Source organism: Coffea arabica, chromosome 8e, assembly GCF_036785885.1.
Source record: "Coffea arabica cultivar ET-39 chromosome 8e, Coffea Arabica ET-39 HiFi, whole genome shotgun sequence".
NCBI lineage: Eukaryota > Viridiplantae > Streptophyta > Magnoliopsida > Gentianales > Rubiaceae > Coffea > Coffea arabica.
The window spans coordinates 37925331-37942450 of record NC_092324.1 but is presented as its reverse complement, the minus strand read 5'-3'; the positions used below and the strand labels follow the sequence as shown (position 1 = coordinate 37942450).

The 17120-nt window shown below is 33.3% G+C and overlaps 1 long non-coding RNA gene across 1 annotated transcript; it reads right to left on the bottom strand.

Annotated features, from left to right (window-relative positions):
• Nucleotides 1-3477: 3477 nt before the first annotated feature.
• On the bottom strand, nucleotides 3478-8715 carry LOC140012543 (uncharacterized). The gene is made up of 2 exons (XR_011819728.1): nucleotides 8382-8715; nucleotides 3478-6873 (listed from the first exon to the last, which is right to left on the bottom strand). It is a non-coding gene; the product is annotated as an uncharacterized lncRNA (long non-coding RNA).
• Between the last annotated feature and the right edge of the window lie 8405 nt (nucleotides 8716-17120).

Genomic DNA, 17120 nt, shown 5'->3' with positions numbered 1-17120 from the left:
AACCTGTCCAGAGCGACGATCCAGTCCTAAACTGCTACCACAGTTTGCATGAAAATGCCGCATAAACATCTCTTAACCATCTAAGTCCCACTCCTCCCTCCTCAACCGAATAGCATAAATGAGACCAGCTAATCCAATGATATTTCACTCCTTCCTCCGATTCCCCCCAAAGGAAATTTGTACACACCTTTTCTACCATTTTAAACACTGAGGCAGGTAATACGGCAGCTGATAACAAGTGTACTGGGATGGACATCAAAACATGCTTGAGCAAGGTTAATTTTCACCCCGATGAGAGAAATTTTGTTTTCTAGGAGATGATTCTTTGCAGCATAGCCTGACCTAATTCCCCAAGGTATGATGACTTACACCTTCCGATATATAGAGGAAATCCAAGACACCGATATGGGAAGACATGCCGCGAAAACTACGTGACCCTCTCAATCACCCTTCTGCAAGCAGGGGACATTGACGGATGAACTAAGTATCCACTCTTTTAAGCATTCACCAATTGTCCCGAAGATTGCTGATACGTCCCCAATACCTACATAATGCTTTTTAACTCAGCGAAAAACCCATTCAAAAAAATTATTACGTTATCTGTAAAAGCTAGGTGGGTAACAGTAGGACAGCCCCTTGGGGCCGTAAATCCCCTGAAACCCACTTGTCGAGCTAAGGTATTTAATCCATGGGATAACACTTCCGCGCCAATAACAAACAGCACGGGAGATAAGGGATCCCCTTGTCACAAACCCCTGCAAGATCTGAAGAACCCATGTGACACCCCATTAATGATAATCGAGAACCAGACATTCGATACTAACCGCCATACCATGTCTATAAACCTCTCCCCAAAGCCAAATTTCCGTAAAACACCAATGATATGCACCCAAGACATCCGGTCATACGCCTTCGCCATGTCCAACTTTAGCGCCACATTGCCTCTCTGGGATTTCCTACCAATGCCTGTTATCAGTTCCTGGGCTAGCAAATAATTTTCCGTGGTGTTCCGCCCTCTGACAAGCCCTATCTGTTGAGGAGAGATAATTTTTGGTAAAATCGGAGCTACACGTTCCACCAGTATCCTGGAAACCAGTTTATTGAAAAAGTTACAAAGACTTATCGGCCGAAACTTAGAGAAATCTTGGGGATTAGGAACTTTTGGAAGCAGCACTATAGAGGTAGACGTGATAAACCGAGGGAGCTCTGGCCCACAAAAGAAGCTCACCACTGCCCTATGAACATCATTAGCAATGATGTCCCAAGCAAAGGTAAAGAACTTACTCATAAAACCACTTTCTCCATCCATTGCGAACACCACTCATCTAACTTCTTCCATGGTCGGCACCTCTTCTAACCCCATATTATCCTCCCCTATGAGCATCGATGGAATTAAGTTTAGCAACCCACCCAACTTGGAATTTGTGGATCCAGAAAACAGATCAGAAAAATATGCAACCGCCTCATTTGCTATCGCTTCATCGTCCTCCACCCATAATCCATCTGCTTTCTTAATTCTATGTATCATTCCTTGGACTTAGGGGTGTTTCGCGAATCGAGCCGATCGCGAGCGGCTCGAATATGAGCTCGACTCGAGCTCGTCAATATCGAGCTCGACTCGAGCTCGAGCTAATTAAGTCGATTTTGAGCTCGAGCTCGAGCTCAAAAACATTAAGCTCGTTGGCTCGCGAGTTCAATTATATATTTTTTTTTATTTTTTATTTTTTATTTTAATAGTAAAATTACATATATATCCCTAATATTTTATTATTTGTTAAAAAAATTATTGTTTTATTCATTTTTAAAAATAAATAATTATTTTTTATTTTTTAAAAATAAAATAATAATAATTATTTTTTTAAGCTCGAGCTCGAGCTTGATATTTTGAGCTCGAGTTCGAGCTTCACAAAATTAACTCGAGCTCGGCTCGATTAGCCAAAGCTCGACTCGAGCTCGGCTCGTTTGCACCCCTATTTGGACCCGTCTCTGCTGAACCACCGAGTGAAAGTACTTGGTGTTCCGGTCTCCACTACGAAGCCATTTTACTCTAGCCTTCTAACGCCAATATTGTTCTTCCACCGCTAGCGTCCTCCTAAACTCCGCTTGGGCCTTTTGTAGCTCAACTTGCGCCGCCTCAAAGACATCATTCTCAGCAGCCGCTTCGGCTCTTAATAAGCCTACCTCCGCCTCCCTGACCGCATCAAAAATATTCCCAAAGGATTGCTTATTCTATTCCTGAATACCCCTCTTAGTCGCCAGCAGTTTAGAGCACAAAATCCGCAAAGGGGAGCCCGGCATATCCACATTCCAGGCCCGTCGAATTACCTCCAATAAATCTGATCTTGCTGCCCATATATTTAAGAATCGAAACGGTCGCGGTTTATTGTCTATCCTGGAAGCAAACGAGATTTTCAGCGAGGAGTGGTTCGATGGGTGCCTTGCTAGATGGACAACAAAGATTGCCGAAGCAACACCTTGACACTCTCCATTGATTAACAATCTATCTAGCCGTTTCCAAATTCGCGTTCGTCCCCTCCTATTATTACACCACGTAAAACTCGATCCCGAAAATCCAGCATAAAAAATCCTAGCCTCTTCCATGAACGCCAGAAACTCCACGCCTTCAGCCATTGAGAAGGGCCAGCCTCCCCATTTTTTGTGGGGGCCGTTATGATATTAAAATCTCCCCCAATACACCACGGAGAAGCACTAGATTTATCACTTAGCAAGTTGTATCATAATTCACGACATTTCTCCATTGAACATTTTGCATGAACAAATGAAAAAATCAAGGGTCCCGGCAACCACGGATGAAGAACCAACAGCGAAATATGCTTCATGTTTAATATACATGTTCAAATATCATTAACATTTCTTTGATGATCATGGTATATCTTGTAGCAAATCTATATTTCACAAACATTTAAATTGAACTCGTTTAGTAGGCACCTCATAGTCTTTTGCTCAAACAATAATTTCTGGCCTATAAAAAATGGTCAATTTTATTCCACAAGTCTTTTTGAACAGTTTCCAAACATGGATTTTAACTCTTTAGGTAGAAGTGCTTAAATCTTGTCTTTATATATAAAGTGTCCACTGTGCTCAAAATGCATTGACATTGATATTGAAAAGTAAATTAAATAGTTATAATAACTATAGTCAATTATTTTACTTATTTGAATGCCACAATTCAATGAAATATTAGTGTTCGATGGAAGCAATACATTGATTAATTAATTCTAATGTCCTACTCTTTTGTGCTTTGTTTTCTATTCTTTTTTTTCCTGAAACAATAGAAATATTTATTGCTAATAAGAGAACATTACAATATATGAGCAAGGGCTCAAACTTGGGCTTTACAAAAGTGTATTGAGACACTGAGGATCTAGGAATTCCTCATCAAAATGTATGTGCGTTGCTAATTTACTCAGTCTTACACTGAGCCTATTAAATTCACCAGGCAAACTATCAAATGAGCATGTCCTAAACATTGAGCTGAGGTCTTTTATGTCCTCTAGGTGAGCTGCTAAACGTATATCTCTTGAGGCTTGATTCCTGATCAATTTTAGGACCTGAGAGCATGGTGTTTGGATCTTGATGGACTGCCAGCCTTGTTCCTTTATCTTACATAGTGCCAATTGTATAGCTAGAAGATTATCCAGCACAACTAATCCAGTGCTTCTCTCTTTCAATATCCAAGCTGCACATATCTGGCTCATATTATTTTCTGTTGTGATTCCAATTCCCATGTTCTGACCTTCTACATGTTGCCCCACATCTTCACAAATGTTCAGCATGTTTTCATCTTCCCCCACCCTTTCCTCTTGTTCATGTGCTATTTCTGTTTCTGAGATGCTCATCTGATGTTCTGTCTGTTGAGATTTTTGATATTCCTCCCACTCCTTGACTGCTTTTCTAATTACTTCCATTGGATGTCTATCTTTCTCTTCAAATTCTGTTTCATTCCTGGCTTTCCAAATCTGCCAAAGTATGTCCACTATGTGTTCCATTCCATCCTTTCTGGCCTTCACTTCCATTAGCTTACTCCACCACCTTCTGAAATCACTTGTATATTCCTTAAGTCCATCCCACTGTAGTGGTGCCATCTGCCATATCATTCATGCTCTTCTGCATTGGAAGAATATATGTTCCACTGTCTCACTGTTTTCTCCACACACCTTGCAGATCATATCACCTTTTCCTATTCTTCTATATATTGCTTCCCTTCCTGGTAATGCTTGATGCAAGCTCTTCCATAGAAACAACTTTTGCTTGTGCTTTATCCTAATCTTCCATAGTTGTTTCCAAGCTTTTTCAATTCCCCCTACCCAGCTTGTTTCTCCCTCATTTCTCTCATGTGTTTTCAACTGCCTATCCTCTCTTGTCATTGCTTCATATGCTGACCTGACCGTGTATTGTCCATTGTTGCTATGGCTCCAAAAGTAGCAATCAGGTCTACCAGTTCAGCTTACAGGCATCTTGAGTATTTTTTTTCCAGCTTCCTTTGAACTAAAGATCCTAAATATGAGTGGTGAATTCCATCTAAAGTTGGATATCAAATCACTCACTTTACTGATCTTGCAATCTGGGGGTTTAGGGGATTCTAGTTTACCTCTCTTGCATTCCTGTATCCAGGCATCCTCCCAAATGTTGGTGCTTTTGCCATTTCCAATTTTCTTTCTTGCTCGTCTTTGCACTTCCTCTCTTGCTCCCATCAGACTTTTCCATATCTAGGATGAGTTACCTTTTACTTCACATCTCAATGGTGATTCCTTGGGATAGTATTTAGCTTTCATCACTTTACTCATCAGTAGATTCGGGCATGTGAGTAGCCTCCAAATCTGTTTGCCCAGCAAAGCTTTATTGAAACCTTGGAGGTCTTTGAATCCTAATCCCCCAGTGTTCTTGTCAGCTGTCATCTTTTTCTATGAACACCAGTGAATTTTTCTTTTTCCACTGTCTTCTCCCTACCAGAATCTTGCCATCAACACATTTATTTCTTTGCATAACTTCACTGGAAGCTTGAAGCATGACATTGCATAAGTTGGCATTGCCATAGTTATTGTTTTCAGCAAAATCTCCTTCCCTGCTTGGCTTAGCTTCTTGTTGCACCAGTTAGAGATTGTTTTCTGGCATTTTTCTCTGATAAAACCAAAGATTTGGTCTTTGGTTCTTGTGATAACCATTGGCAGCCCAAGTACTTCCCTTGTTTCACCACCTTTATGTTTCCTAATCTGTTGCAAATCTCACTTTGTTCATCCTGTTCCATATTCTTACTAAAGAACACTGAGGATTTTTCCATATTGATCATCTGTCCTGAGCCTTTTTCATATTTCTTCAAAATTTCCATCGCTTCTTCAGCTTGAGTCTTTTCTGCTTTGCAAAATATCAAGGAGTCATCTGTAAAGAAGAGGTGAGTTATTGAAGTGCCATTTCTACTAATCTTCATTCCAGTCAACCTGTGATTCCTCTCTGCTTGAGCCAACAAATTCGAAAAGCCTTCTCATACTAGTAGGAATAGGTAAGGTGACAAAGGATCACCATGCCTAATTCCCCTTGAAGGTATTACATAACCTTTTGGTTCCCCATTTATGTTGAAAGAGAACGTAGCTGTTGTGATGCACTCCATTATCCAGTTGATCCACATATCACAGAACCCCATTCTTGCCATGATTGCTTTCAGGTATCCCCACTCCACCCTGTCATAAGTTTTTGACATATCTAATTTTAAAGCCATAAAACCTTGAGACCCCTGTCTTTTGTTTTTGAGGTAATGCAAGTATTCATGAGAGATTATAACATTATCCAAAATTTATCTTCCAGGCACAAAGGCTGTGACGACCCCACTTTCTCTCAGAGCATACCCTAGGAGTTAGCGGACCACCTGCCCGACTTTCGCTAGAACTCACTAACATTAACTTCAGAAATAACATTTTGATAAACCAAAACCAAACGCTCAAATCTTTTACAATACCAAATTCAATACAAAAGTTTCAACCATAATATGAAACTAAAGGATTTACAATCACAAAAGTCTTCACGTTAATTTCCTAAGATCCCTCGTTCGTTCCCCGACCACCAACTCCTATAAGGAAAACAAAACTAAAGGGCTGAGTTAAAGCTCAGTGAGGTTTGCCGAGCAAGTAACTTTTAATAAACCCTTAAATCAGTACAATTAAGCAAGTAGTGCACATTTCACTGTACAATCACTTTCATTAAGCAATTGGGGAAACACTTCACTAAACAATCACTTTTAAAAGGATACGGTGCTCGCATTAGAGCCACTTCAATGTCATTGAGCATTCATTTCAGTGTCAAGAGACAATCATTTCACTGTCATTGTACATTCATTTCAATATCATTGTACATTCCGCCAATTCACCTCTTTATGTCCTCCAAAATAATAAACAATCCCCTACATTCAATAATCAGTTCAATAATCTCCCAACCTCATGGTAATACTCGAGTATACCGAAACATTTACCCAAAACTACAGTCCTACCCGACCAAGCCCTTTGCTGGCTCGAATAGTCCGTTGAACAGAGGGTTTTGGGGCCCAGTTCAGCCGATGTGGCGAGGCACACATACGGCTTACATTCATGCGCACTTACAGTAACATTCAGTCAATTATCGACCTTCAACCTCAACTAAATCGAGTGCAATAAAGTACACTCTCGTCTTAGAAGGCGAGGGACAATTAAAATACACTTTGCAATGAATCACTTAACAATATTTCATAATAAGCACATTTATCACATAATTTTACTTAAGTAAACATAAACAGTTAAACACATAAATTCGAAAAACACTCACCAAACTCTTAAATAAATTACTCTCGAGCCTTGGGTTTGTTTCCTGGCTCGCAGCTACTTCCTGAGATAAATATATAATTCCATGGTAAATTTACAATTTGTAGATGTTCACCTATTATTTAAATTGGTAAATTTACAATTTGTAGATGTTCGCCTATTATTTAAATTATTCAAATTAAGTTTGACTTTAAAATATAAAATATAACATATTCAACATTTATTCTACCTTATTGTTTAACTTATTAAAATCAAGTTTGACCTTAAAATACAAAATACACGCAATATTTATCCCCCAATATTTATTCCCCAATTTATTTCGAGACTTATTGACTTTATTGTCTTAAATCAAGAAACATACGTATTTCCCCGGTTAACGATTTATAAAAATATTTATTTTAGGATTAAATCATTTTCCACTCAAGATTCTAAGATTAAGGTTTAGGAGTATTCCATTGGTGCCATTTTAATTGATTAAACTCTAGGTTATCTGGAATTTAAATTTTATTCCACTACACCAGTTCCTCCAATTTTATAGTCTTTAAAATATTTGTAAGGACAATATTAAGTGATTAGAAGCCAATTCAGGTACGTAACTTTCATGAGTTTTCGTCTCATTTGCTTTAATTTAGCTCTACTCGTAGAACTATATATAGCCATTAAATCTCAAAACAACTGTAGCTACCATTTATGAAAGCTTACAAGGTTGGAAATTAGATGAAATGTTGTTAAAAAAAAAATAGGTTTCCTCACGGCTAGCATTATAGCAAAATGCATTCGGGAAATAAAAGAAAGCAATGAGGAACAAGGAAGATGGCAGCTTTGCCATCCTCTGGTGTTTTGATCATAACTAGAGCTATGCTTATCGGATTGAGGCAAATTTTATAGCGTTTCGAAACTAAGACATAGACCTACATTTCTTATAAAGACATCGACACCCAGTTCTCACATTTTTAAGGTCAAAAATGGCCTGTCAGAAGCACCTTCTGCTTCCTTCCCTCGGCCAACAACCTGCAATCAGTGAACTTGTTCCCCCCCTTCATCACTCAGTTTAGATCCTACTCATTCCTGTTTTTCTGGTTAAAGTTTAGAGGCATTAGGACAGGTTTCAACTCTGTAAATCAGTTAGACGCAAAGGGTTTGCAGGAAACAGCCAAGGAGCTGAAACCATAGCTGAACCAGGCCTTCTACTCGGTCAAATTGAAAGAAACGCATGCAGCAGCTGATAATACAACATGAAGCTCTTCAAAGTTTCGTTATTTATACACAAGTCTTCCATGCAGGTTAAAGCTAGGATACTATGCAACGAATCAAGTTTCAGGGTAAAATTTTGGAGCAAAATCAACAAGGAAACCTGATATTATTCTTTCTTTTCCCTCGGCTGAAACTGAAAAAAATTCCAGCAGCGAACTCCAATCTTTTCCGGCTTACTCTTTCTGGTTGCCACAGTTTTTCTTTTCAACTTTTAGTCAGTCATTAGCAACGTTAAACTCAGCTTCCTATCTAGAATTGAACATGCAACCTAGGCAGTCAATTATACCAGATGATCGAAAGATTATTGCAGTCATTTACCTCTTTCCTTCCACCTAGTGTTTGAAAAAAAAATTTGCAGGCTGCACGTATGGTTTCCTGCTTCAGTTCCTAAACTGCACCAGACTCCCCTTTGTATTGACTTTCGGCTCACGGTACTGGGGTTACAAGCTGGTTTCTCTAACTCTCCCCTCCTCACTCTCTCTCGGTTGCGACTGGAAGCAAGAGGAAATCAGATATATTTCCTTTTTCTCCCTCTGGTTTGAGTACTGAGATAAAGAAATGTGGTTTCGTCTCTCTCTCTCTCAGTCTTACTCTTAATATTTGATTGGTAAGAAAGAAATGAAATGTGTTTCTTCACTCGGCCACCGCCCAAACAATTTCACCGCTGTCCTCTTTCCCCCTTTTGGTCATCACTTCATGTAGTAAACAAATGGGCAGCTGTCATCACAGGTTTTATTCACCGCCCACAGCTAGAAGCCAAATCCTACTGATTTCTCCCTTCCACCGCTTAATCTTGGTAAACAATTGCCTATCTTTCAGTTTGGTTTTATGTTGTACCGTTAGTTGGTTTCTTGGCTGCATGGAAGATTAACCAAAGGTCTAAGGTTGGTTTGGTCTTTAGTTCATTTGTTTGCCAGGAGTCCGCAATTTTATCGTCTCATACATTGATTCAAAATTTCGTTGTTCTAATTTGCATTTACCTTAAAAATTTCTTACATTGATTTTGACACATTTAGCTTTAAAGAAAACTTATTAGACATGTACTTGTTAAACTTCTAGTGTATGTTACGTGTCTAGTAATATTTGCAATTAACACAATTTGCGATATGCACGTCATATATTTATTTAATTTGTAAAATTTTTCTACACTTCTAGACATGTACTTATTGAATTTATTTTCTAAATTCTCAATTTATAGGAATTCAATTAGGCATTTAATTTAACCAATTATTTGTTATACATAAGATTTTTAATAACAAATTAAATGTAATGATATAAGTTCGAAGTGTACCCATAAATTTTTCCCGAGTTCTCACAAAGGTTGCCTGGTTTTTGCTGATGCAGTTTTCCAAAACTTTTTTCAGTCTGTTTGATAAAATTTTGGAAATGATTTTGTGCAGGACATTACAAAGATTTATTGGCCTATACTGCTGGACCTCAGTGGGGTTCTCTACCTTAGGAATGAGGGATATGATGGTATGGTTTACTGCTTTCAACATGTGTCCAGAATGAAAGAAACTTTTAATGGCTTGTATGATATCTGCTTTAAGGATATGCCAGAATTTCTGAAAGAAGATTGGTGTCATGCCATTTGAACCAGGGGATTTTGTTGGGTTCATGGAGAACAAGGCTTCTTTAATTTCTTTCTCCTTAACAGGTTGAATGAGGTCTGTGTTCATTTGGTCTATGATGGTCTATGATATTCCTTCCAAACCCATATCTGCCTGATCCACTCCCTTGCTATAGAAAAGGTCTTTAAATTGCTTCACCGCTTCTTCTCCAATTTCCTCTTCTGTGTTTGTCCATGAGCTGTCCTCTCTTTGTATCTTTTGAATCTTGTTCCTCTTTCTTCTTCCTTTCACACTAGAGTGGAAAAAATGAGTATTCCTATCACCCTCCTTTAGTCATTGGACTCTAGATTTCTGGCTCCAAAAGAGCTCCTCTTCAGCATAAGCCTCCTTCAATTGCATTTTAAGTGCCTTGTTTCTTCCCTGTTTGTCTTGGCACTCAATTTTGGAGTTCCTCCAGGAGTTTTTTAAGACTTTCAATTCTCTTTCTGGCATTTCTTTGGAAGTTATTTCTCCATTTGAGAATAGCTACTCTGCAATTTGCAACTTTTCTGTGCACTTTATACATACTCGAGACTATTTGCTCCTCCTCCCAGGCCTGTTTTATTACATGTTCCAGCCCATCCTTTTTCAACCATCTTCTATCAAAAATGAATCGTTTCACTTTGTTTTCTATTCTCTTGCCATCTTTTGACAACTGTTATATCTTTTTTTAGCAAAATATGAGACTTTTATTAATAAGAGAAGTTCATTACCTTACATTTAGCAGCAACAAAGGAATCATTGTCTTTAATGTGTACAATTACTATTTATACAAAAGGAATTAATATGCACCAATTATTATGTGATCATATTCTCTATCAATACAAAGAATACAACAATATTTTTCTTAATTTTTTTTTGGTGTAAATGGAAGAATTCGAACCCGGTGCCTCTCACTTACATTCCCTTTCCCCGAACCGCTCGACCAATCCCTTCCCCCTCCCCCAATACAACAATCTATATTAAGATCCTTTTGCTTATAACTAACCCACAATTGTAGGACAAGCACTAAACTATTGCCCAATCATAACTCTTTAATATATTGGCTCAATTTCTGCTCACTCTTTTAGAGTTTTTCTTTTCCATGAATAACTACCAAGATCCAGAAATTTTAGACATCAAATTTTCAAGACATATCATAATTTTTAAAATTATTGCTTGTCTATATTCAGCAAAAACAATACCTACATAATTCAAATTTATTGACTTTGTTAGCCTTGCCTCTTATATTATAAGGGATATACGATCTCACAATCCCAAACTCATTATTTTTTATCTAAGGGAAAACCATGATAAAAGGGATATACGATCTCACAATCCCAAACTCATTATTTTTTATCTAAAGGAAAACCATGATAAAAGTTAGCCCATTCTTTCTTGATTGGTCAGCCGTGAAAAGTCTTAGTCTTTCTGAGATGGGTGGCTCCAATGGTGGCATATATAAATTCGGATGGGTGCTCTAAAAGAAACCCAAGCTTAAGTGGTGGGGGTGGTTTGCTACGTGATGTGCAAGGGAATTTTGTCTTTGGTTATTCATGTTTCTTTGGCCATTTGCCACATTTGCATGCGAAGCTTAACATGGCGTTTGGTAAGAGAGTTTTGGAATGGAGAATTGGAATAAATTCCATAATTGTTGTTTGGATTACTACCATTGAAATTGAGATTTTGGAATGATATTTAAAAATTTGAAATTCTCCAATTCTCTAGTAACCTGGAGGATTTTAGACGAAATCCAAGTCTGATTCCTATATAATTTATTGAAAACTAGGGATGGCAATTGGGCCACCCACTCCGTGGTAGGCTAATGGGGCAGGGGGAATTTTTTCCCCCATTTAGAAATGATACCCGCCCCGCCACCTGTTAAAAAAATTAATATATAATTGTATACATATACATATATATAATTATATAATATATATTACAATTATAATATTTAATTATAATTAGAGTAAATCGTATATACACTGACGGTGTATACACTATTATTATTGGATAAATGACACATACGCAAAATTTGAGTTTCAAATTCAAATTTAAATTATGTGTCATGCATCTAATGGTGAAAGTGTATACATTGTCAGTGTATAGGAGATTAATCCTTTGTAATTATATATTTTATTATAATGTTAGTATAATTTTATAATATATTTATAATTATTATATACACATATATTATCAATATAATTATAATATATTATTATATACAAATATATTATATATTATATAAAAATATATTATAATTATATAATATATTTATAAATATATAATAAATATATATATTATAATTATATTATATATTATATAATATATTTATAAATATATTATACTATATTACAATATTATAAATATATATTGATATTTATATATATTTTAATTATATATTATATGTGTATATATAATATATATGTGTATATAATACTAATATATTATATAATTATAAATATAATAATTATTATAATTATAATATATGTGTATATAATAATATATTATAATTATAATTATAATTATATTTAATATATAATATACATTATAATTATATAATAGATTAGTATAATTAATATTTATATATAATATATATTTATAATTATATATAATGATATTATAATATTAGTATAATTATATTTAATTATATATATAACATTTAATTTAATTAGTTACAAATTTATAATAATGATATTATTTGTTATATGTATTATATAATGTATATTAATATATGATATATAATTGATATTATCAATTATACTAATAATTATACATGTTTATTAATAGAAATTATTAATTAGTTATACTAAATTTACTAATACATCTAATTAGTGAAAATTTCTTATATCTTATTTTAAAAGAGCCAACAAACCAAATATTAATTATAGTAATTGCATACATTCATGGTATTGAATCAAATAGATGTATTGGAATGACTAACTCCATTCCAAACCCAAGATGAATGATTTCAAATCTAAATCCGATTCCAAGGTGCGAACCAAACGTATACTAAGTCTTTGCTTTTCAGAGTTCGGCAATGCCTATCTCGTGGATATTATGATTTGCATATTGAAAATGATTCTCTTGTTTTGATAAAGATGATTCAAGGGTGCTTTGCATGCCCTTGGAGATTGCAACAGGAACTAGATGAGTTGATGAGGTACCAGCATCATTTTCGTGTTATCTAGTACTATTACAGGGAGGCGAATAAGCCAGCTGACAGACTTGCCAACGTAAGGGTTGCACTAGAGATTGATTGTATTTTTGATACTTTTGCGGTTCTACCTGCTATGGTTCGTGGTGAAGTTAGACTTGATAGATTAGGATTTCCAAGATTTCGTGCAAGAGTTCGGTGAATTTCAATGTTGTTTACGAACTTTTGTACTTTCATGGTGATTAATAAAATAGATTTCTATTTTTAAAAAATGATAAAAGTTAGCAATTATTGAAAGCAAAAATTAATCCAACTTTACACAAAAATAATATTCTTAACATAATAAATGTTTCGAAAGTCTAACATTACATTTCCACATAATAATAATTTTATCGTAAAATATTCTTCACATAATTTGCAAAGCTTTCTTAAGAAATTACCTATAAAAGAAAGAAACAATTATTAGGAAGAAGGTGAACCACTTACATCCAGATTTTTTATGAAACAACTCCAAAAACTTTTAGTTTTTTCCAAGTGAACTTGATGTAAGCAAAGTTAACTTTTGAAATAATTTCGTGACCCATTTTATCTAAATCGATTAAGGAGTCCATCTTTGTCTTGAAATTATTAGAGAATGTTTAAAGATATTCATGTCCCAATTGTTGTAAACAATTACAACAGTATATTATATCTTTAACTCAAATTTGAATTCAAATTTTTGTCACAGATATATAATATCAAAGATATGATATTATTGACGTTAAAGTCAAATTGTTCCTAATAATGACCCAATATGTTAATTATGTTAATCCAACATTCAGCAAAAAAATTTCTCATCCATTTCCAATTACAGTAAGTATATATCTATATATTTTTTAACATCTCTACTTTATTAGTAGTAGTCTCACAAATCATCGATATAGATGGCTAATATTATACTATTGGAACTACTACTTTTTATGGATACACATACACACACACACACACACATATATCAACATTTTTTTCAATATATATGTGCATATATATATTTATATATATAGAATTTTTACAATGAATTTTCTTTTGCAAGAATACATCATAAGTAATTCAATTGTGTTTCCATTATGTGTTGTTTTTATAGTGAGCATTAATCTACACAATTGAACCAAAAATTAAGAAAATTCAATATAATACTTAATATGCTATTTAAGCAATATTGTAAATTCGACGCAGTATATTATTGATAATCTATCCATAATGACCAGAAAAAGTCAGACTCGCTCTCATCTTGGATAGGAGTGTTTTTCAAAAACTAGTTTTTCAAATACAACAAAAATTTTTAAAAAGTACTCTAAAAAGTAATCTAAAAATTAGTTTAAATTTTTTTAAAATTTTAAAAAATATCTCAAAATATATTCTAGAAATTCTTCTACTCTTAAATATCCCAAAATATTTTCTAAAAATATTCCAAAATATACTCTAAAAACTCTGCTACAGCAAAATTTTTCAAAAACACCCCCAAAAACAGCTAATCCAAGCTTGATTACAGTTTCTAAATGACAGAAGTTCTATTAATATAGTGAAGCAAAAATTGGCATGGTACTATCACTCCATAGAATCTCCAAAATTATAGTTAATTGTTTCATCAACACATGTCAACAATGAGTAGAAAAATAAGGAATCACTAAAACATTTTGTATTATAGATTACATTATAAAGTACAAATATTAATTTGGAAGTATTGTTAGTAATGATCATTAGTGAAAAATGAGATTGACATACCAGCTTATATCCTGCATTGATCTCTTCCAATTTCTTATATACAATTTTCATTGAAAAGGATCAAATTTCTAATTATAAAAGGATTAATAACTCTAATTGAATCTCTAGTTGCATGATTGGATGAAAGTTGTTGAGTTTATTTATTGACATGTATATAATACTATGTCAAAGTCAAAATCTTGAAGTAACAAGTTGAACTATCACAAGTCAAAAACTAGAATTGAATTATCTAAGAATTATATTTCTAAACAATAAATTTCACAACTTCATACAATTAATGCAATTGTTAATACATATATAATTCTTTGTTAGAGATAATCTTTACTTGTCAGCATGAAAAGTACCCAAGCTAAGACCCCCATTGCTCGTCAAAATTTGAAATTTGGTGATTTTAAAACATGCTTAAGAAAACATATGCCACACAAATTTAATAACACATAATATCTCGGCATGTTTAAACTTTATATTAGCACGTAATATCAAAATTTTGCACTTCGTATTTGCCATAAATAGTATAAACCTAAATCCTGTAATAGTTATCATACTTTAATAGCATTTTATTTTATTCTTATCTACTAGTAAATTTGGAGAACAACAGAAATCTGACTAAAATATAATGATGTACAAATATTTTGAAATTATAATTTAATAATACATATTAGAGTCCTATTTCATTGAAATAAGGAACGTTTATTGGTACATTGTATGTAATTGAGGTTATGAATGTATTAATAACGGAGATTCTATCATACATAACTAGAATTTTACCCGTGCCTTAGCACGGTCTTTTTTTTATTTATTGTGAATTTATACAAATATGAATAATATAAATATAAAAATTAACAACAGTTCTACATGTTCATTCATATTAATTTTAAAAACTTAATTTATTTTAAATGTTCAATTATTTACTAATTTTTAAAAATTTGTTTACATACTTTCACTATAATATGATAGTATACATCAAATAATGTACCCCATATCCAAAACTTGGTAGATATTCTATTTTATAAATATTTTTTAGATAATTTAAATTTTTATAATGACCATAAATCCAGAATTATATATTCATACTTAATTAAGTAGAAAAAAGATCCATTAATCCATTTTTCTTAATCAATAAATAATTAAATTTCAATAATATTGGTAAATCTATTGGTATAAAAGTTAATTCTCTTTTTTACACTGTGTTAATTCAAAATTTAGAAGAAATGATGAACAATTTGAATACTAATCAATGATATGGTGGTGAAAGCAAGTAATTTATGGGATATGTAAAATTTCAATAAGATTTCAATAATTGTGTCAAAAGGTTTTACTATACTTGTATGTAATAATTTGGTAGAAAGCAAATATCATTAAGATAAGATTAGTTATTTTTAAAGTTATTTTAAAATTAAAGATAATTTTTAAACATATAATATAATCATTGTAATAATTTGATAGAAAGCATATATCATTAAGATAAGATTAGTTATTTTATAAAGTAATTTTAAAATTAGAAATAATTTTTAAACACATAATATAATCCAAATAGGATTCAGCATGGGGAAAACCCAAATGACCCTTAACCCGTTAATTTTTTTCAATTAGGCATGTCACATAGGAGTGAGAAACACTGTGATTAAAATAGCTACTTTCATATATATATATATATATATGTATGTATGTATATATTTTGCAAACGACGTTAAGGTCTTAAAAAAATCAGATTTGATTTTAAGAAAGGAACAATTTCCTCTATTACCACCAAGAAATCAAAGATAGCAATAATAGAGTTTGAGTACATAGCATTTTCCATATCAAAAATTTAAATTTATCGCATCAGAGCTAGCAATGTCTCTTATGACATCATATGCAGTTTCATGTAGTTAGATATTTCTTTTCCATTTATTTTAGTCTTGAAACCATATGCTGATATACAAAAACTAGATATAGTAATTTCACAATTATAAATCAAGATGTTACCAGCACAGAATGACAAATCCAATTCAAGGCTTAAAACATGCTATATAGTTACACTAAAATTTCAAGTGTTCCATAATAATTTCATTAGTCAAAATCATATAAACAAAATATCAAGTATAGCATTTTCTTAAAAAAGCATAATCATCTTAAAATTATTGGTACTAGGCTAAAATAATCATATTAGATAAAATAATATCACCAATTAAATTCACTAAGAAAATTAATAAAATTCATCTTATCTCAATATTTCATAAAATATGCAAATAATCTGTACTATTAAAGTTGGTTGGCATGGTTGTTATTAGCCCCAAAGCAACCTAATTTAAGTGGAGAATGTAAAAGATGAAACTTTGTAATAATCAATAAGATGAAAAAAAGAAGCAAAACTCACACGAATCATATTAGGCAAGTAAGAACCACAATTAAAGATAATGAGAGTAGGAAAAAAAAGTCAAACGCAAGAGATTTATAGTGCTTCGGTTACCCTCCTTGATGCCTATATCCACTTCCAATTTTCTTTTAAGTCTCTGTATTCTTCCATTACATCCATCTTTTAATGAGGATCAAGCTTCCTTTGTG